We start from the raw sequence: 20,830 nt of genomic DNA, 5'->3' as shown, positions 1-20,830 counted from the left end.
GGTGCTATTATCAGATGACAGCATATTGCAAAGCAGGGCAAGAGCATGGTTGGTTGGCTATGGATTGTGCATTGGAATATTTTTTTGTTGCAGTTCAAGAGCACAACGGTGCATGTGGGACCTTGGACGTAGCAATGTTGGGAGGTGCTAGATCAGGGCTCTAGCTCGAAGGTTGGGAGTGGATTGTGGAGGAGGGGGGCAGTATGCTTACCCTGTAGGTGGACGGCAAGGGGTCCTGGCTCTAGGCTCGACGGTGTAGACAGGCTGAAGACAGGCACAGTGCCTTTGTGGGTGCCTTCGTGGTGGGCCGGCTCCAAGCCTGCCGGCTTGTGGTTGGCTCCCAAGTAGGGGAGAGGAGCCAATCACGATGCTTGTAGGGCTGTGGGGCCGAGTGGAGTGTTGTGGCAGTGACGGTCGGCCATCTTGAAGTGGGGCAGACCTCGTGTCTCCCAATGGTGGCTAGATGCACTCCAAGTGCAGTAATGGGGCAAGACCTACGTGGATGTGGTCCCCTGGGCAATCAGGAGCGGCGCGGATATATTAATCAATAATCCGCCTCGAATTGCAGAAAAACGGCACGCTCGCGCTCCGAGTTGCGAGAATCATCTGGTGGCTTGTAGCATACCTGGAGTTAGGCAAGGCTCCAGGGCATCAGTGCAGGGCTGCCTACTGCTCCAGCAGTAGAAGGAGGGAGCTCCTGCTCCTCCAGGCTCAGCACACGAACAGGCTGAAGACAGGCACAGTGCCTTTGTGGGTGCCTTCTGCCCCTCTGATTGGCTTCTGCCTGCCTCCCTTCTGGGCTACTCGACGCCCACTCCCCCTGCACGCTTCTTTGTGTAGCTGAGCATGGGAGAGCGGTCGCCGGTGGCCCCGAGGGAACTGCAGGCCTGGAAGCCCTGCCTCGGCATCCCTAGCGGGCATCCGTGAGTAGATTGTGTTTTTGTTTTAAAAAAAAGAAAAGTTTCATCTGCGCTCGTAGCGCGTTGTTGTGCCTGCTCTCCCCCTCCCCTCCCACTTCCTGGTTCTCCTCTCCCTCCCGCCTTCCTGCCCGCCCACCCCCCCCTCTGATTGGCTTCTGCCTGCCTCCCTTCTGGGCTACTCGACGCCCGCTCCCCCTGCTCGCTTCTTTGTGTAGCTGAGCGTGGAAGAGCGGTCGCCGGTGGCCCCGAGGGAACTGCAGGCCTGGAAGCCCTGCCTCGGCATCCCTAGCGGGCATCCGTGAGTAGATTGTGTTTTTGTTTTTAAAAAAAAGAAAAGTTTCATCTGCGCTCGTAGCGCGTTGTTGTGCCTGCTCTCCCCCTCCCCTCCCACTTCCTGGTTCTCCTCTCCCTCCCTCCTCCCTGCCCGCCCACACCCCCCCTCCCCTTCCTCTCCTCCCTCTTCCTATAACTACACCCTTTGGGGCAGCCCTCTGCCCGGCAGCCCCCTGCGGCTAAGGGCCCCAAGGCCAAGGGCGACTCCTTCAGTTGCGGCTCCCTGTTTGTCTGCAGGTGTCCGCAGGGGACGCAAGGCGCCTGTACTTTGCCATTTCCACCTTTACGCGGCCCACCCCACCTACACCTGGTCACTTCCTTCGCATGGTGTCTTCACCTCACTGTGTTCCACAGTTGAGGTAAACTTGTTTTTTTTCTCCCCTCGCAGGATTCTCTAACTTAGGTGGCCTCTGTACCTAATAATCATTTACTGTTCTGAAATGTGGTAAACTTGGGTTTTTTCTCCCCTCGCAGGATTCTCTAACTTAGGTGGCCTCTGTACCTGATACTCATTCACTGTTCTCAAATGTGGTAAACTTGGGTTTTTTGTCCCCTCGCAGGATTCTCTAACTTAGGTGGCCTCTGTACCTAATACTCATTCACTGTTCTGAAATGTGGTAAACTTGGGTTTTTTCTCCCCTTGCAGGATTCTCTAACTTAGGTGGCCTCTGTACCTAATACTCATTCACTGTTCTGAAATGTGGTAAACTTGGGCTTGCCGCTCACGTCCTGCCTGTGTGCTTCTCGTATCGTCTGTCTTCCCGCCCCCACACTCCCTCCTACTCCATGGTGCTCTCTATCTCGCCTATCTTCTCTAACTGCTTCTCTATTGACTATCCTGCTCTCCTCACTAAATCTGGTAGGAAAAAGTTTAAAAAGGACATCCTGGTATCCAACCCAGGCCTCCCTATCGCTGACACCTACACTAGTGCCTGCTCTAAGGAAACTCTCACTGACATCCTCTTTTTCATGCCTTCACCTGACCTATGGACCCTTCATATGGTCTCTGTGCTCTCTCCTTTTTCCTCTTCTCCCATTAATGGTGGTACCCGTTGAGATGTCCTCTTGGCCCCCTTCCGCTCCTCTAAGGCCATCATTAATGTCTACGCTAATGGGACCGTCTTGGTCCAAGGCCCTCAGGTCAACCTTCACCTCTTTGATAGACGCTTCCCTCGCCTCATCAACTTCCTTTCCTCCCCTGCTGTCCCCCCCTGTCTTCGGCTACCTTGCCTCTACCCTCCCTCCCTGCCCCCTCTCGGACTCCCTCTTCACCTCCTTCTTCTACACCTCCGCAGGGCGTACCTCTGATCTGTACCCCTCCCCGGAAGTCCTTCAAGGATGGCAACCTTCTCCACTTTGCCATTCTTAACTCTCGCTCTGCCATCAAGCATTCCTCCGATATCTGTCGCCTTCTTGAGGAACTGGACCTTGACGTCCTCGGTCACACTGAGACATGGTTCACAGCCAGCTCTGTCACGAGCTTTGACACACTCCTACCTGAAGGTTACAAGATCCTCTCTGTGCCCAGGCCCAACCGTGCAGGGGGGGTGTTGCCCTTATCTTCCCTGAGTGGATTCCTGCCACTGTCACTCCTACGCAGACCTACTCCTCTTTTGAATGTCTTGTCTGCCGACTCTCTCTCTCTCCTAGCCATTCCCTTACAGTGGCTACTATCTATCGGCCACCTGGTCAAATTTCCTCCTTCCTCTCTGAGTGGGCTGACCTCTCCTCCTCACTCCTGTCCTCTACCACTCAACTCCTCTTTCTTGGTGACTTCAACATCCACCTACATGCCTCCTGTCCCCCCACTGGACTCTTTCGTGACCTCTGCGACTCTCTCTCACTCTCTATTCTCCCGTCTGGGCCTACTCATTCTGCAGGGCACACTCTTGATGCTCTGATCTCTTCTGACCTTCCCCTCTCTGTCCCTCTCTCCACTCCTCTCTCCTGGAGTGATCACTTTCTCCTTTCCTCCCACCTCACCCTCCCTACCCCACAGGCAAAGCCACCCTCATCATTGCCACCCACCTTCTCGGTCATCCGACCCATGAAGCGCGTGTCAGTTGCGGCTTTCGCTGCCACCTTCTCGCCCCCCCTCCCTCTTCGGCTGACTCCCACCCTGACACAGCCCTCTCCTTGCTCCACTCTGCTATATCTGATACTCTTGATATCCTTGCCCCTGTCATGAAAATCCGCCTGAAGCCCAAAGCCAAATGTAACTCCTGGTATGATTCGGATCTCGTCACCCTAAAACACAAGTGCAGGGTGGCAGAGAGGAAATGGCGTGCTTCATGTTCATCCTCTGACAAACCGGCCTGCCGCCTGCTCCAAAGGCAATACCGTCTCTCTGTTCTCACCAAGAAGAGAGCCCTTATCCAAGCCCGCATCTCTGCGGCATCTAACAACTCGGCTGAACTCTTTAAAATCTGCAAGGAGCTTGCCAACCATGCAGCAGTCTCTACCTCTCCTGTCCCCTCCCAGGCCCTCTGCACTGCACTGGCCTCCCACTTCATCTCTAAAACTCAGGACATCCTGTCCTCACTCTCCTCCTATCACCTCCCCCCTCTCTTCCCTGCTCTTCCTCTGGCCCTTCTGCAGCCACCCCTCCTCCCTCCTTCTCTGCCTTTCCCCTTTTTTCTGCTGACGAGGTTTCCAGACAAGTCCGATCTATGAAAGTCTCGCCTAAACAGATTCACCCCTGTTCCTCCAAAACTATCAAGGACCACATCGATTCCCTGGCTCCTGCCCTGGCTGACTTTTGCAACCACTCCTTCGCCTCTGGAGTCTTCCCATCCCCCCTCAAGCACTCCCTTGTGCACCCTCTCCTTAAGAAACCCTCTGCCGACCCCTCCTGTCCGGCTAACTATCGCCCAATCTCCATCACTCCCTTCCTGGGCAAGCTCCTGGAGAAACTGGCCATCTCCCAGCTTAACCTCCATGCTGAAGCTGTTGATAGTCTCCATGACCATCAATCTGGCTTCAGAGCAGCCAGAAGCACGGAAACTGCTCTCCTGAACATCCGTGAGGACCTGCTCTTGAACCGCGACTCCAACAATCCGTGTGTTCTCATTCTGCTCGATCTCTCTTCTGCCTTTGACACTGTCAACCATGCCATCCTGCTCAACCGTATCCGTGATAACCTGGGTATCACTGGTCAGGCTCTGGCGTGGCTGACCTCTTTCCTTTCCAATCAACCCTCCCAGATCCAACTTGGGTCCTTCCTCTCTGACATCTTTTTCTCCACCTGTGGCATTCCCCAGGGATCTAATCTCTCTCCCTGGCTGTTCAACCAGTATCTGGCACTCCTTGCCCACCGCATCGCCGCCCTCTGCCCCAACTTTCAGTGCTACGCGGACGATACCCAGCTCATTTTCAGGCTACCCTCGGCCTCCTCCTCTCCCTCCCTCATCTCTGACTGTCTGTCTGCTATCCAGGAATGGTGTGCTGCCAATGACCTCTGCCTTAATGCTAGTAAGACTGAGATCCTACTCATCGGCACACCCACTCCCTCCTTCCGTGCAGCTCTCTGGCCGGCCTCTCTTGGCCCTCTTCCTGCTCCTACCTGCAAGGCAAAAAACCTCGGGGTCATATTCGACTGCCGCTTCTCGAAGCAACGAGCTGGGGGTAGATCTCTCTCCGCGGTAGGGGCCTCCCTCTGGAACAGCCTTCCTGCCTCCCTGAAACTTGAGGAGAACCATCTCTGGTTCCGGAAGCACCGCAAAACCTTCCTCTTCACTTCTGCTTTCTCTCTCCCTCTCCCCTGCTAAATTCTTCACCAAAACTGCACTGATTCTGCAACTGGGCCACTCTCACCGACCTCGGTCCTGGGCCCAGTCACTCTTGACTTGCACTGCCTCCCTGGCAACCCCTGCACTGCGGGACTGTCTCTGTATCACTACAGCCCCCCCCCCAGCACTTGTCTGCACTTACCTTGCACTTGCCACCAGCTGGCCCTATTTTATTTATTATTTTATTTCTATTCTACTTATTTGTACTGCACCCCCCCTCCCCCTTCCCCTTGCACTTTTTCCCTTCCCCCTACCCCTGCACTTGCGCGGTCTGAATGACACCTGGCCTAGTAGGATCGTTGTCTGTCTTCCCCTTGTTCCCCCCTCCCTGCCTCGTCTCGCCTTGAAACACTTGTGTATAGGCGCGTTACAAATGCCATATCATATCATATCATCATAATGACCTGAAAACTCTTGAAGTTGTGTCTAGTACCCCCAGGCCTCCCAGTAAAAGGAAACAGCAGCTCACAAGGCCTGATGGCAGAGGACCTTAAGATGCTCTCCAGAAGAGTTAATAGAGGAAACTATCACTCCCACTCCAGAGGAGTTGCTCACTGCTATTTCTGGAAAAAAAGAGGCACAGGGGAAACCCAAGACCTCAAGGAAAAAGACAGACAGCACCCCTGTGCTACCAAGAAGGACATCCCCAAGATTGTCCAAAGTCACACCTGTGACTCCTCCACCTGCTGAGACAGAGTGTGAGGTACAACCATGAGTGGTTGATCCAGTCTCTGAAGAGTCATATTTGGGGAAAGACACTGTTTTGCTTGGAGATCTTGACCCTGTTGACCATCCTGAGCTGTAGTCTTTACTGACAGAAGGTGCACCCAACAGGGCAGACTTCAGCAGAGGACAAAGAGAGTGTCCTACTCTCAAAGGTCTTCAACAATAGGCTGCTTCTCAACTTGATGGGCAAGAAGTTGGAAAGTGTAGGTTGAGCTGGGAAGATGGCCTCTTCTACAGTAAACCGACTGAGTCTATCCCTGTGGACTGAAAGAAAATTGTAGTCCCCCTAGCAAAGTTCCTATAGTTGGCCCATGAGATACATTTGGCTGGTCATTTGAGTTTCAAAAGACCAAGGAAAGGCTCTCCTTATACTTCTACTGCCCTAAGATGGATTCAGAAGTTGACAAATTCTGTAGGAGCTGTCACACTTGCCAAACCTCTGGCAAGAGTGGAGCCAAGAATGTGGCACCCCTGGTGCCTCTCCTGGTGGTGGGAGTTACTTTTGAGAGGGTGGGCATCGATATTGTTGGTCCCCTTGACCCTCCCACATCTTTATTAAACAAGTTTATCCTGGTTGTAGTAGATCATGCTACTGGGTATCCGGAAGCCATACCTATGAGGACTGTTATGGCTCTGGCTGTGGCTAAGGTACTACTTGGTATTTTTACCATAGTAGGGTTTCCTAAGAAAGTGATATCCGACAGTGGATCCAATTTTATGTCCCACTACGTTCAAGCCATGTGGAAAAACGGTGGTGTCACGTACAAGTTCTCTACAGCCTACCATCCACAGACAAATAGACTGGTAGAGAAGTTTAATCGAACTGTGAAGAGCATGATAGGTGCTTTAGGGGAACCCCTTAAAAGAAAGTGGTATCTTCTACTGAAATGCCTTCTCATTGCTTATAGAGAAGTCCCTCAGGAGGGGGTTGGTTACAGTCCCTTTGATCTTCTCTATGGCCATCCAGTCAGAGGTCCATTGGCCCTGATTAAGAAGGGGTTGGAGAGTGCTCCTTCCCCCAAGCCAGTCAGAGTGACTGACTATGTGATAGGTCTCGGGAGGAGAATGCAGAAGCTAGTGATAATTTAAAAGCAGGTCAGGCTCTGGTCAAACATTGGCATGACCAGAAGGCCAGCATGGTTGAGTTTACTCAAGACCAGCTTGTGTTAGTTATGGTGCCAACAAGGCAGAGGGCTTTGCAAGACAAATGGATAGGAACCATCAAGGTTGTGGGCAAATTTGGAGAGGTGAACTATCTGGTGATCTAAGGAGGCTCCCAGAGTCTTTCACACCAACCGTTTAAAGGCATATGTCTCAAGACCAGAAGTGGGAGCTTTGTTTCTAGCTTCAACTCAAGATGAGGAGGAGAGTGAACCGCTACCTGACCTCCTCAGAGGCCAGCCTTTGGATGAGAACATAGAAGGAGTCAATCTCTCTTCTCAGCTGACATCTGAACAACAGGAGGAGTGCAAAGTTCTGTTAAATCAGTTTGCCTCCCTGTTTTCACTTTCACCAGGCTTGGCCCCTTGGGGACATCATTATATTCTCAATGGTGACTGTTTAACTGTGAAAAGCAGAGGTTACAGAATGTCAGAACATGTGAGATTGCACATCAAAGGAGAGGTCAACAAGATGCTTGATATCAGGGTTATAGAGCCCTCTACAAGTCCATGGTCTAGTCCAGTTGTTCTAGTACCAAAGGCAGGATCCAAGGAGTTGAGATTCTGTGTGGACTATAGAGCTCCAAATGCAGTCACTAAGACCGATGCCCATCCTTTGCCAAGGACAGATGAACTGGTTCAGCCAAGTACATCGGTACATTTGATCTTACGTCAGGCTATTTACAAATAGCCATGACAGACCTTGCCAAGGAGAAAACTGCATTCTCAACCCCACCAAGCCTCTACCAGTTTAAGGTTATGCCTTTTGGACTAAAAAATGCACCTGCTACATTCCAAAGGATGGTCAATCAAGTTCTGAATGGGATGGAGGACTTCTGCATGGCATACTTGGATGACATTGCAGTGTTCAGCCCTACATGGAAAGAACATGTTGATCACTTAGGATGTGTTTTGCAGGCTCTTGAGCAGGCCCAGCTGACGATAAAGGCAAGCAAATGTCAAATTGGTCAGAGCAAAGTGGTCTAACTTGGTCATGAGGTAGGAGGAGGTGAAATAAGGCCATTGCCCAGCAAAGTACAAGCTGTGCAAAACGGTGCCACCCCTACTACTCAAACCCAAGTGAGAGCCTTCCTAGGTCTCACTGGGTACTATAGGAATTTCATAGAGAACTATGGGACCATAGCTTCTCCTTTGAATGTAATCTCTTCTCCAAAATTCCCTAAAAGGTATAGATGGAATGAGGAGTGCACTCAAACCTTTGAAAGCCTGAAGAAAGCCCTTTGTCAAGCTACAGTCCTAAGAGTTTCTGATTATTACCAACCCTTTATTGTGCAGACATATCCAAAAACTTGTGTACGAATGTGATAGAAATAAAATATCAATATCAATATCCAATACAGGTATAGGTGCAGTCCTTAGTCAACTGGATGAGAAAGGTAGGGAGCACCCCATTTGCTTCATGAGTAGGAAACTGATGGAAGCAGAAACATGGTGGGCAACCATAGAGCGTGAATGTTTTGCCATTGTGCGGTCTTTGAAGAAGTTTAGTCCATACTTGTATGGATCTACTTTTGTGATTCAAACTGCCCACCAACCCTTGAGATGGTTAATGGAAATGAAAGGGGAGAACCCAAAACCTAAGATGGTCAATATGCCTGCAAAGGTTTGATTTCACCATTGAGCACAGAGCAGGATGTCACCACCAAAATGCTGATGGTCTCTCTAGGATGTTTTAACTGACTAAAGAAGAGATTCATCCAGGAGTAAATTAAATCTACCTGTCCCTTAGTCTAGAGGGGCCAGTTTTAGGGACAATTCTCCAGAATGGCTAATTTCCCTTATCTACTGAGTCTCTCAGCAGCTTTGCTGGATTTCTAGGATTTATTTTCTTCACCTGGTAAGTGTGAGCCTTTTTTCTCACTCTTACATGTGCTTTGCTGTGTGTTTTAAATGTTCTTGTGTTCATAGACTGTGGAGTCTCACCTAGTCCATAGGCATCATCTTTTTACTGTGTGTTACACAGCACCTTCAGTGCAGTGGCAAAGGTTTGTCTTTTAGACTTCCCTACTCCGACTCCATTTTCTGGGACTGACTACTGTCTCCCAGAGCATGTAAAGTTGCCATTGACTTTATTAGTCTCTTTTAAAACACATAGACCTAGTACAAGCTATCTTGCATATAGTTCTCGAAAGGGTTAATACTTATCCTTTTTGTCTGCATCTCTTGGTACATTGTTTCATTCACTTTTCATTAATACTTGGCTGGTGGCAGTGGTAACTACCCTATTTTTCCCACCGTGGTTATCTTAAATAGCCTTTTTATTGTTTTAGGCTATCTAAACCCACTTGACCATGTACGTTTTTATATGGTTCCAGATGGGTTTATTCGTCATCTCTTTTTGTAAATGTCTTTCTCGTGCGTGAAACCAGGTCTGGTTCCTTTGTTTGCCGTCATTTCGCGGGCTTCTGCACAGAAGCCCTCCTTAGGCGCCTGTATGTCTGAGGGGGACAGGATGTGAGGGAGAGTTTTAGGACACCCTGCACAGGGTTTCCTTGGAGACCCATGTCACACTCTGATATGGTTGGTTAAAGTGACTGTCCCAGTGGGACAGCCACCCTGCTGTGTGATTTACAGCCAGGCTGTGTGAATGTGAGAAAACTGCATAAAAGCAGGTCTCTGGGTCTGGAAAGGCAGAGTCGCCACTGGATCGAGAGAGCTGATGAGAAGCTGCCAGAAGAGGACCTCTATCATGACTGAACCTCCCGGTGAAGCCCTGCTGAGGGTCCGAATCTTCAAACTTCGATGACAGGGAAGATCTGCAAGGAATCTTCTCCCCTTGAGCTGGTGGGAACAACCAGTTCACCAAACTGCTCGCCAGGCCTCCCTTCTCTGATCGAATTTGCTGTACAGAGCTACAGTGAACCAGATAGCCAGGAGGAACTAACCCTGCTTCTGTTTTAATGAGCCCACCTTTAATTTGTCCCTTTGCTCTGCTGCTGGTTTCTTCCCTGGGCAGTGCAGGACCCTCCAGTCTTCCTCCTTCTTGTCAGTCCGACAGTCGCTTCAGGAACCATGACCCTGTAGGACCTGCCAGGAATGTCTGCCTCAGCTGCAGCATTCTTCTGCTTTTAAGGTACTGTGCCAACCCGGTTGTTCATTTCGTCCAGCCATGGTGAAAGTGTGTGAAATCTTTCGCCAATCTGAGGGCTTATCCTTCTCCATTCTTTAAAGTATTTTTTCATCTGACCAACTTCCCTCTGAACACTTGGCAAAGACTTAACCACAAACTACTCTGAACCTTGTGATCCTCTGCAAAGACTTTGGTCCATTGACTTTGAGCCAGGCCCCTTTAAATTGATTTCCTCACTGTATTTCCTTTTTCTAGATTGCCCTGCTTACTTACTTTTTGGTGCTGCTCAATTACTGTCTAACTTTGTCTTTCCCTCCCTTTTATATTGCTGGAGTACCATTTTGCTCACATTTCATTTTGAGTCTAACTTGTCTAACTTGTCCAGAATCTATCGGGTGTGGTGTAGTGTATTGGTAACGTGAGTTTTCTACTGCTTGATAATAGTGAAATGTTTAACAACTGATGTGTAAGTAAATGTATATTCTTTTACTCAGAAACCTTGAGTCAGTGTTTGTTTGAATCATAGTAATTGCGGTCCTTTGTGTAACTATTGATACTGCTCACTCTACTCTTGAGATAAGTCTGGCTGCTCAGCCATTGCTACCACTTTACTGTGTAGTACATTCGTGTACCAAAGGTGAATTTGTACTGTCACTTGTAGTCCTAATTGTGTGTGGTGTTCCCAAAGGGTACTGCATATAATTCTGCCTAACATTGAGATATAAAGGAAAAAAAAGTTTCATCTTTGAGCAAGGCTGAGTTAAATCTCCATCTGTTTGGGGTCCAAGACTGCACAAGGAATAGTTGTAAGTGAACAGGGTCATGATCTGATAATGCTATACAAACAATGTTCGTGTCGATAATAGAGCTCCCAAGGGGTTTAGAGATAAAATGTAATCCAACCTGGATAGGGTTTTGTGAGGGCTGGAGAAGAAGGTAAAATCAGAATCTGATGGGTGAGTAATTCGCCAAGTATCTATGAGGCCTAATTCAGAGATAGATTTAGTGAATTGTATATGAGATTTTGTTGGGTTTGTAGCATGTATCAGATCTCCTATGCATATACGGGTCCATAATTTCATTGCAATCACCACACACAATCAAGTTGCTGGGATTAGAAAGAAAGATATGATTCTTGAGTTGAGCCCAAAAAGAATGATCTGATGATGTGGGTCCATAGACATAAGAATGGTAAATTCACTGAATCAACTAAAAGTTTAACCATGACCCACATGCGTTTATCATCAGAATCATTTGTTAATATATGACATTTCCATGTTTTCCTTATCAAAGTAATGACACTGTTTTTCGTCCCATTGGCTGCGCTAGAGAAACCCTGACCTACCCAATGGTGCTTGAGTTTAGCTGCATCAACATTGTAGAGATGTGTTTCTTGAATACAAGCAATGGCGGGTTTTGTTCTGACGAGGTGAGACAGGATTTTCTGTCTTTTGACAGGGTTATATAACCCTTTGACATTCAACGTTGTTACATTGAATTTAAGGGGTTAGGGTAGTATACTAAAATATGAAATGGAGCCTATAGATAAGTATAATAATCAATGCAAGTAGGCCAAACGTTCCATGGCATTATTATAATAATAGTCATCTTCATATTTGGACTCAACAAAGACACATGAGGGATGAGACACAATGGGAAAAGAGAGACTAACACATTCAGCATGGATAACAGCAAACTAGACAAAAAAATGACTTTTATAGTGGCAGTGGCTAACAGGGAATGGCCACTTCCATCCATGCTGGATGAGAGAAAAAAACCTAACAAAAATAGGGGGAGGAAGAGCCTCTAAAGGAGATGGCTAACTTCACATCCCGCTCCGAAGAATACAAAAAATGTGTATGGATAGATTGCATATATCAGTGGTGGATATTTACAGTCTGATATTCAGGTAGGTGCTTTCAATGTGTCCATGTCATCTTTCCTCTGAATTTTGATAAAATGTCTAAGAGCAATCAGATCTTGGAAGGAAGATGTGTGACCATTGAGGGTCACTTTAAGAATGGCCGGGTGTATGATGCCATATCTTGAATTAAGCTGCTTAAGGGCAGGTCTGAGCACAAAGAGTTCCTTTCTTCTGGCTGCTGTCATGTTAGCTACATCTTGGGTGTTGAAAAGTTTTCTGCCATTCCATATAAGATGTTTCACCAATTTGGCTTTCTCCAGAATCATAAGCACATGTCTATAGTCTAACAGGACAATTATCTTTGTCCTGGAGGAGCTATTGCTGGCACTATTATAGGGTTGTGTCGAGATATATGGACCAATACGATGAGCCCTTTGGATATTTAACTTCATTGATGATGTTAGTTCCAGGAGTCTCATCAGGAGAGTGTTGACAAACGAAATTAGGTCATCTCCTTCAACACCTTCCACTAGTCCTGCAATGTGCAAGTTGTTTCTTCTATTACGATTTTCGAAATTTTCAGTATGTTTCTGTAGAGACTTTACAGTATTTTCAAGTACTTGAGTGCTTCCTCCAACATCTTTGGCGGTTCTAACCCTTTGCTCAACTTCTGAAATTCTAGCCTCAAAAGCAGACCATTTATCATCCATTTGTTGTAGCTTAATATTGGTTATTTCTATAAAGGGCTTCAAAGCTTTCACTTCCGTAAATATAGCTAGCATGGTGTCTTCTTGTATGTCTTCCTTTGGCGCCTGTGAGTCATTTTTTGTCTTTTGTTTGAGAGAGGAATGGCCACCTCCTTAACTTGATTTTTCTTGGAAGTCATGTTGAGAAGATATGAAGATATACTTTACTTTTGTTAGGTAAGAACTATCCTTTGAAAACACAGTAATAAGGCCCCTACACCAGGATGTATTGTGAGTTCATTCACAAAATTGTAGCACAAGCTTACGTGAATGTGCCATTATATGTGCTAGAAAAGCAGTTAATAGTTGGTTTTAGGGTAAGAGAGGGTTTTAACCATTTTTACAGAGGACAATGGTGAGTTGCTTCATAGGAATACATCTCTGTTTTGTCTTCAGAGACCTATTGTGGCCATGCAGTTAAACAGCCTGCTTCACTTTATAATAGCAAGTATAACTTGAAAAATACTATGCTCAAAAAATTAGAAAATTATATGGTAGAAACTGGGGTTGCCACAATAATTATGCAGGATACATGAATGTATATTTTAAAAAGTTTTCATCTGTGTATTATTTGGCTTTACCCATGGAAATATTTCAATTCTCAAACTGCAACAATTTTCCCTTTTTTGTTTTTGAAAGAAAAAAGAAAAAAAAACGAAGAAAGAAGTCTTGTAACTTTAAGGTTCATATAGAAAAGGTTGTGAGGCTTTAATAAACAGTGCTGGGCCCGTTATATGTAAAATAGTATGTCCTACTTGTAAGCAAGTCTTCCGCCACTCGCGTACCCGGCCAGCTGACAGGAAAAGTTGGTGAGTGCATCACTGGATCTCCCGGTGTGCAGGCCCAGCTCCTCCTTCAGTATGGCTCGGCTCTCCAGAAAGACGCACAGGATACGGAGTACCCCACGGACCACCGGGGAAGTTCTTTACAATAATTAACACATATTATGAAGAAAATATGACCTTTTAAATGGAGTAATGTGGATAATAGACGTTTTCGGAGTGGGAGCGTTAGGACTAGGCAGACATTCTATACGGCGCTTAGCCATGCCCCCATCACACTTTCTACGGAGGAGACAGAGTTACGTGAGACAGGGTTGTTATAGCCACTTCTGGGTTGGCCCCCTAGGATGATTGTGAGGATCTAACTAATAAGGACGTTTGCTCACATTATTCCAAGAGTTCATACTTCTGTGATCAACTAGCATTGCAATGGAGTTGTTCAGCTGCCCACTGACTTGGGAGATAAGGTGTGCATACCTCACATTTAGGACACAGTAGTCCTAGAAAGAAGCAAGACCATTTTTCCAAGTACTGCCTGGCCCTTTCAATCAATTGTAGGACTTGAGATCCCATTGGGAACAAAGCTGTCAACAATGGGATGCTGCAGATCACTGATCAAAGAACTTCCAAGATGATGCCACACAATATCGATGCCTTCAGAAACTCGCAGCACCACATCAGAGTTAATGGAACCAATAAAGTAATTATCCAGTACAAAAACCTGATTAATAAAAAACTAACAAGGGGAATTAAGAGCCTGATGGGGACTAACCAATTGCATTCAAAAACACACAATTGCCTCAGGAATACATTCTTAGTGATCAACTTAGAAACTGGAGCAAAGCGTCATGTGTATGAAAAAGGCTGGACAAGTTAATTCATTGTTTTGGACCATGAGGAAGCAGATCCAACTGCTGTTGTTCTAGTGATACAGGGTAATGCTGCTAAAGAGAGAGGACTGGAGGTGCTACTCCCTGGGGGATTGTAGAGCAAACCTGTGGAGGTTGGAAGAAGAGCTGACAAGCTCCGGATGTCCAGCAGGAGAAAGGCTGACCAAATGGATAGAACATCCCCTCTCATATCCTTGGAAGAATTGGGATGCCAGACCCAAAGTGGTTCCAACAGCAAACCCTAGGGAAGTACTGGGGTTGGGGGAAGCTGGACAAGAGAGGTTTGGCTGTCTGAAAATGACCCTGAATGATGGTGGGAACTACAAATTCAAGCTACGACCAGGGAGATGCTTGACATGAATCCTGAAGCTAAGAACCTAAGGTCCAGGAGGAACCGATAATGAGTTCTGAAGTTAGGGTCTAGGAGGGGCCTGTTGCAAACTGTGAGAGATCCAAGGGAAGAGTTTTTTTTTTTCATTCGAATAGGGATAGATTTTCAAGATTAGGTTTTCGAACTTTTTGTTTTGACAAAACATTGTAGCTTAATGTTCTTATCATTGGGTACTGTAGTGTGTCAGAGGAAGGGCACAGACTCTTAGAGGGCATGATGTGTTTTTATTTATCGAAAAGAAGATAGAAGGCCTAACTTTCCCCATGACTATCGATGGTCCAGTGCCACATTATTAACTAATGTGCTTGTCAGTCTGTAGTGAAAGTCAAAAAGGAAATAAAGGCTGCTGTCCAAACTACGCTACCACTAGGTTCTTTTTTTGGTTCTTTTGTAACAACAGCTGTTTTCTACTCACCAATTAAGATTTGTATTACTTTGATATGTTGATTTCTTGTTTAACGTCACTTGTCTGATTTCTCCAAATTCAGCTTCACTGTAATTATTCCTATTTTTTTCTCTTCTTCTTGTATATCTTGGTTTAGCTATCTCCCTGTTTCCCAGGGCATGGTTATCCACAATTGGCTTCTCTGGATGTTATATTATTATTTCCTTAAAGGGGATTCTTATGCCATGATTTCTACTGATACAAGTTATTTTCATGACATACAGCTTATTTCTTGGCAACCTGTTACATGAGTTACCCTTGTTACCTTCTATTCTGTGGGGGAACAATTCTGGGAGCCTTTTTACATTGTGACCACTTCTCCGGTCTCTGTTTGCTGTAGCCTGTACTTCAGCGTTCGACTTGTCCTTTGGTTATCTCTCCTCTTCTTGATTTCGTTGTCCAATGACATGGTGTTGGACACCCTGTGTCTGGTTCTGCTAGGTGGTGTTGGCGATGTTGCAAGTACCGACTGTCCACCATGGGCTTCATGCGGTCTCGCCACCACATAATGTTGGACTCCTGCCCCACTGCTTTCTCTTATTCAGTTGGCACCCTGGTTTTTGCATCTGAGGATGTGTCTGGTTCCCATCTCAGATGTCTTGCTCTCAGCTGACGCCTTGGGTCTGGCGTTCCAGCGTCTCTCTCCTGGTTTCCCCTCTCTGGGTTTCTCATGCTGGGCTGGCACGATGGGTCTGGCATTGCAGGGTTGCACTCCTGGCTTCCCCACTCTGTGTTCTCATGCTCGGCTGGTGCCTTGTGTTTGGCATTCCAGCCTCTCTCTCTCTCTTCATTCTGTCTCTCTCTCTGTCTCTCTTGTTCCACCTTCAAGCGAGATTCAAACGTGCAGGCTCTTGGCTTGTCATGACTCTACCTTCTTCCTCTATGTACACCGGACGTCTATTATTTAACCTACTCATCCCAGTGTATGGGACCTTAAGGTTTAAAGGGACATTCTATGTTTCTTCATCAAAATTGTTATAATTGTTTGTGGAACACCTCATGTAGTCGATAAGGTGGCTATTTCTAGCGAGTTGCTCACAGGAACGGTAGTCCTTTTCCCCAAAAGGAAGTCACTCCTGGTATGGTCCGACTTACCTCTACCTCCAAGGGAGGATATTGTGGAGCAGATCCACCTCCCTAGCCTCACAGGAAGGGGCTCGCCATTGGGGAGAGGAGACAATTTCCCCTGATTCATCACAGTACCCAGCAAGCTAGGGATTCATAAAGGTTAGTTTACAGAGTTTTCTGATGGTCAATCCTTTGGAGCTTTTATTTTATTAGAAGTAGAGTGCCCATGGAAGTGCAAGGACGTATTAGAGGGCCGCGAGGCCCCCAGCAAGCGCGAGGCCCGGGGCACTTTGCCCCCCCTGCACCCCCCTTGTGACGGCCCTGGCCGTCGATAATCTCCTCTAATGCAAGGTGTGTGTGTTTGTGTTTCTTACAGGGCCGTCACAAGGGGGGTGCAGGGGGGGCAAAGTGCCCCGGGCCTCGCGCTTGCTGGGGGCCTCGCGGCCCCCTCTCCTAAGTGGAAGGCAGCACCGTCTCCCGTGTCCTTTATTCACACGGGGGACTGTGCTGCCGCTGCAATGATTTTGCTGTTTGTTGTGAAGCCGTTTGGCTCCGCAACAAACAGCAAAATAATGGGAGACGACAGGGCTCAGAAGTGAGCATACTGACTGACAGGAGAGGAGTTCTCTCTTGTCAGTCAGTGTGTTCACGTTGCTCAGCATGACCACACTGACTGATGGGAGAGGAATTCTCTCTTGTCAGTCAGTGACTGATGGGAGAGGAATTCTCTCTTGTCAGTCAGTGTGTTCACGTTGCTCAGCATGACCACGCTGACTGACAGGAGAGGACTCCTCTCCTGTCAGTCAGTGTGTTCATGTTGTCAGCGTGATCACGCTGACTGACAGGAGAGGAGTTCTCTCTTGTCAGTCAGTGTGTTCACGTTGCTCAGCATGACCACGCTGACTGACAGGAGAGGACTCATCTCCTGTCAGTCAGTGTGTTCATGTTGTCAGCGTGATCACGCTGACTGATAGTAGAGGAGTTCTCTCTTGTCAGTCATGTGTTCACGTTGCTCAGTGTGACCACACTGACTGATGGGAGAGGAGTTCTCTCGTCAGTCAGTGTGTTCACATTGCTCAGCATGACCACACTGACTGACAGGAGAGGACTCCTCTCCTGTCAGTCAGTGTGTTCATGTTGTCAGCGTGATCACGCTGACTGACAGGAGAGGAGTTCTCTCTTGTCAGTCAGTGTGTTCACGTTGCTCAGCATGACCACGCTGACTGACAGGAGAGGACTCATCTCCTGTCAGTCAGTCTGTTCATGTTGCTCAGCTTGACCACGCTGACTGATGGCAGAGGAGGTCCCTCTTGTCAGTCAGTGTGTTCACGTTGCTCAACATGACCACACTGACTGACAGGAGAGGAGTTCTCTCTTGTCAATCAGTGTGTTCATGTTGTCAGCGTGATCACACTGACTGATGGGAGAGGAGTTCTCTCTTGTCAGTCAGTGTGTTCACATTGCTCAGCATGACCACACTGACTGACAGGAGAGGTCGCCTCTCCTGTCAGTCAGTGTGTTCATGTTGTCAGCGTGATCATGCTGACTGATGGGAGAGGAGTTCTCTCTTGTCAGTCAGTGTGTTCACGTTGCTCAGCATGACCACGCTGACTGACAGGGGAGGAGTACTCTCTTGTCAGTCAGTGTGTTCACGCTGTCACCGTGATCACGCTGACTGATGGGAGAGGAGTTCTCTCTTGTCAGTCAGTGTGTTCACGTTGCTTAGCGTGACCACACTGACTGATGGGAGAGGAGTTCTCTCTCGTCAGTCAGTGACTGATGGGAGAGGAGTTCTCTCTTGTCAGTCAGTGTGTTCACGTTGCTCAGCATGACCACGCTGACTGACAGGAGAGGGCTCCTCTCCTGTCAGTCAGTGTGTTCATGTTGTCAGTGTGATCACACTGACTGATTGGAGAGGAGTTCTCTCTTGTCAGTCAGTCAGTGTGTTCACGTTGCTCAGCGTGATCACGCTGACTGATGGGAGAGGAGTTCTCTCTTGTCGGTCAGTGTGTTCACGTTGCTCAGCGTGATTATGCTGACTGATGGGAGAGGAGTTCTCTCTTGTCAGGCAGCATGTCTACGTGTCGGCTGTGTGGATGCTTTTTAAGGGTGCATGGAGGTAAGGTAAGGGTTTTTTATTTTAAATTAAAAGTGTATGTGTATTTCAATTAAATCAGTATGTATGTATATATGTATGAATGGATGTGCCCATGTTGGTGTTTGTGTCAATGCTGTGTTTGGTTTTATGTATACATGCATGTATGGAGTTGTGTAACTGGTGGATGAATGCATGGGTGAAAGTCTTTTTTTTGTGAGTGTGTGTTCAGCACCACCCCTAAATGTAGCCGCCCTGGGGGCCACTTCATTAAGGGGTGGGTTCATGGCATCAGAGGTGCACCTAGGCTAAAATGTCAGGGGGGAAAGGGGACTAACACTTCAAATGTTGGGAGAGGCGCTAACTAACGCCCGAGGCTGTGAGAAAGGGGCAAACTTCCTTGTGTGGGGGCACCTAACATCTTTCCACATTTCGAATGAGACTATTCTGGTAAAGTTTCAATGTTACAAGCCTCTTGCCTTCATTTCTGAAACGTCACACTTAAGGACTGCTGTGAGAATGAGATATCTCCTGTCCCCACTTCCCTTCTAATCACTCGCCTAGCATGCAAGTGCTAACCCCACATCACGATTTCAATTACCTAAATATGTATGCATATGAATGCAGTTGCTAACAGTGAAATGACTCCTCATGGCCATGCTAATCCCTATGGCAATTCTCACCCAGTTCCTGCCCACCCAAAACACCTTCTCACTGGAACTCTTTGAGCAAGCTTTAAACATGCCTTGCCATCAAACGTTGCTCTCAATGTGCCTGCAAGTGTTTCCTCAACGGAGTCTTCTGAGAATTCATGACTTCACTGGAGTTGTAAACACGTAACTGGTGTAATAAAAATGTCAGGTCTGCCTTTGGCCACTCAATTTGAAAACACCCTGTGTGCCTTTCACTGAAGTTCTTTTTTTAAAAAGCATTGGCAAAGCCAACAGTTTTGGCTTGTGTATAAGTATTAGGCATTTACCAGGCACTGCTATTAGCTGCTCAGGTACTCAAACTATTTTGCACTGGCACTATCAATGACCAGCTAATACCAATACAGAAGTGCCTTTCCCATGCCTACACGAATGCCCAAACTGTTAGCATTGCCAGTGCTCTTTATGCTTTACCCTTGATGCACAGGACTATGCATCAAGGGTAAAGCAAACATACTACTTGGCTAAATTGGCCCACATTGAATGTAGGCCAATCTAGCCAGTAATAGCACTTATGGTACACAGTCAGCCTGGATATACTTTCTGTGGCATGGCATTTTTACTGGCTGGGAGTCCGTACATGGTAATAATGGCATATATTGATGCAGCCTGCATCGACATAATTAGAACAACCAGCATGAATATATTTTTATACTAGCATATCTCGCATGGAAAGGCGGCATGAAATGTATTGGAAAATGTTCCTATGCACAATTTGTGATTTGCAACTATTGGGAATTTCCATGTGCTTCAATACAAAACCAATTGCAAACTGTATGGATTTCTACCCAATTTTGCAAAGAAAGTGCTGTAAAATGCATAATTTTTAACCCAATGTTTCAAACATTTTCTTGGGGGTGAGAACCCCCCTCAAGCAACCCTTGTTTGGTTTGGGCTCCCTCACTGTGCTCTGTTGATCCTGCCTAATTGGCACAAACATTTAAGCCTCTTAAGTTCAGAAATGTACCAGCCTCCACTGTACATCATTTGTCACTATGTATGATGTGTGTTTTAATGCGCACACTGGGGCAGGGTGCTCCTTAATGATATGATATGGCATTTATAACGTTTCTGTACACAAGTGTTTCTAGGCGCAACAAGGCAAGGAGGGGGAAACAAAGGAGTAGGACAAACACAGACCTTACTAGGCCCTGTGTCATTCAGATCACGCAAGAGCAGGGGGGGGGGAGAAGTGCCGAGGGTGGGATAGGATGCAGAAGTGCAGTAACAAAGGAGAAACAAGAGTGCAGCCAACGGGTGGCAAGTGTGGGTACTCATAAGTGCAGCCAAACGGGTGGAGAATAAGAGCAAGAGAGGGACTGTAGGGATACAGATACAGACCACAAGTGCAGGGGAGCCAAGCGGCAGTGCAGGATTGCAACAGGACAGGCAGGGACCTGGGCCCAGAATTCAGAGCTTGACCAGGTGACCAGTGTATGGATCAGGCAGGTGATCAGCAAGGGAGAGGAAGAGAGAAAGCAGAAGCAAAGAGACAGGTCTTGAGGTGCTTCCGGAACTGGAGATGGTACTCCTCAAGTTTCAGCGAGGCAGGGAGGCTGTTTCCAGAGGGAGGCCCCAGCCGAAGAAAGATCTGCCCTCAACTCTTTGCTTGGAAAAGTGACTGACCCTCAGAGAATTGGAGGTGGCGCAGTGGAGAGCTTATGCCATCTTATATATATTTATTCATATGATAAAAAAGTTAGTCTGGCATGAATCTTTCATCAGTAGAGAAATCTAAATTTGCTGTAGTTGATTTGGAGTTGTAGTAATAAACCATATTTGGGATCCTGCACACAAACTCAAGGTTAGATTTCTCGAGAC

Source organism: Ambystoma mexicanum, chromosome 1q, assembly GCF_040938575.1.
Source record: "Ambystoma mexicanum isolate Mex_15411 chromosome 1q, UKY_AmexF1_1, whole genome shotgun sequence".
In the NCBI taxonomy this organism is placed as follows: Eukaryota; Metazoa; Chordata; class Amphibia; order Caudata; family Ambystomatidae; genus Ambystoma; species Ambystoma mexicanum.
Note: the sequence above shows the minus strand (reverse complement) of the source record.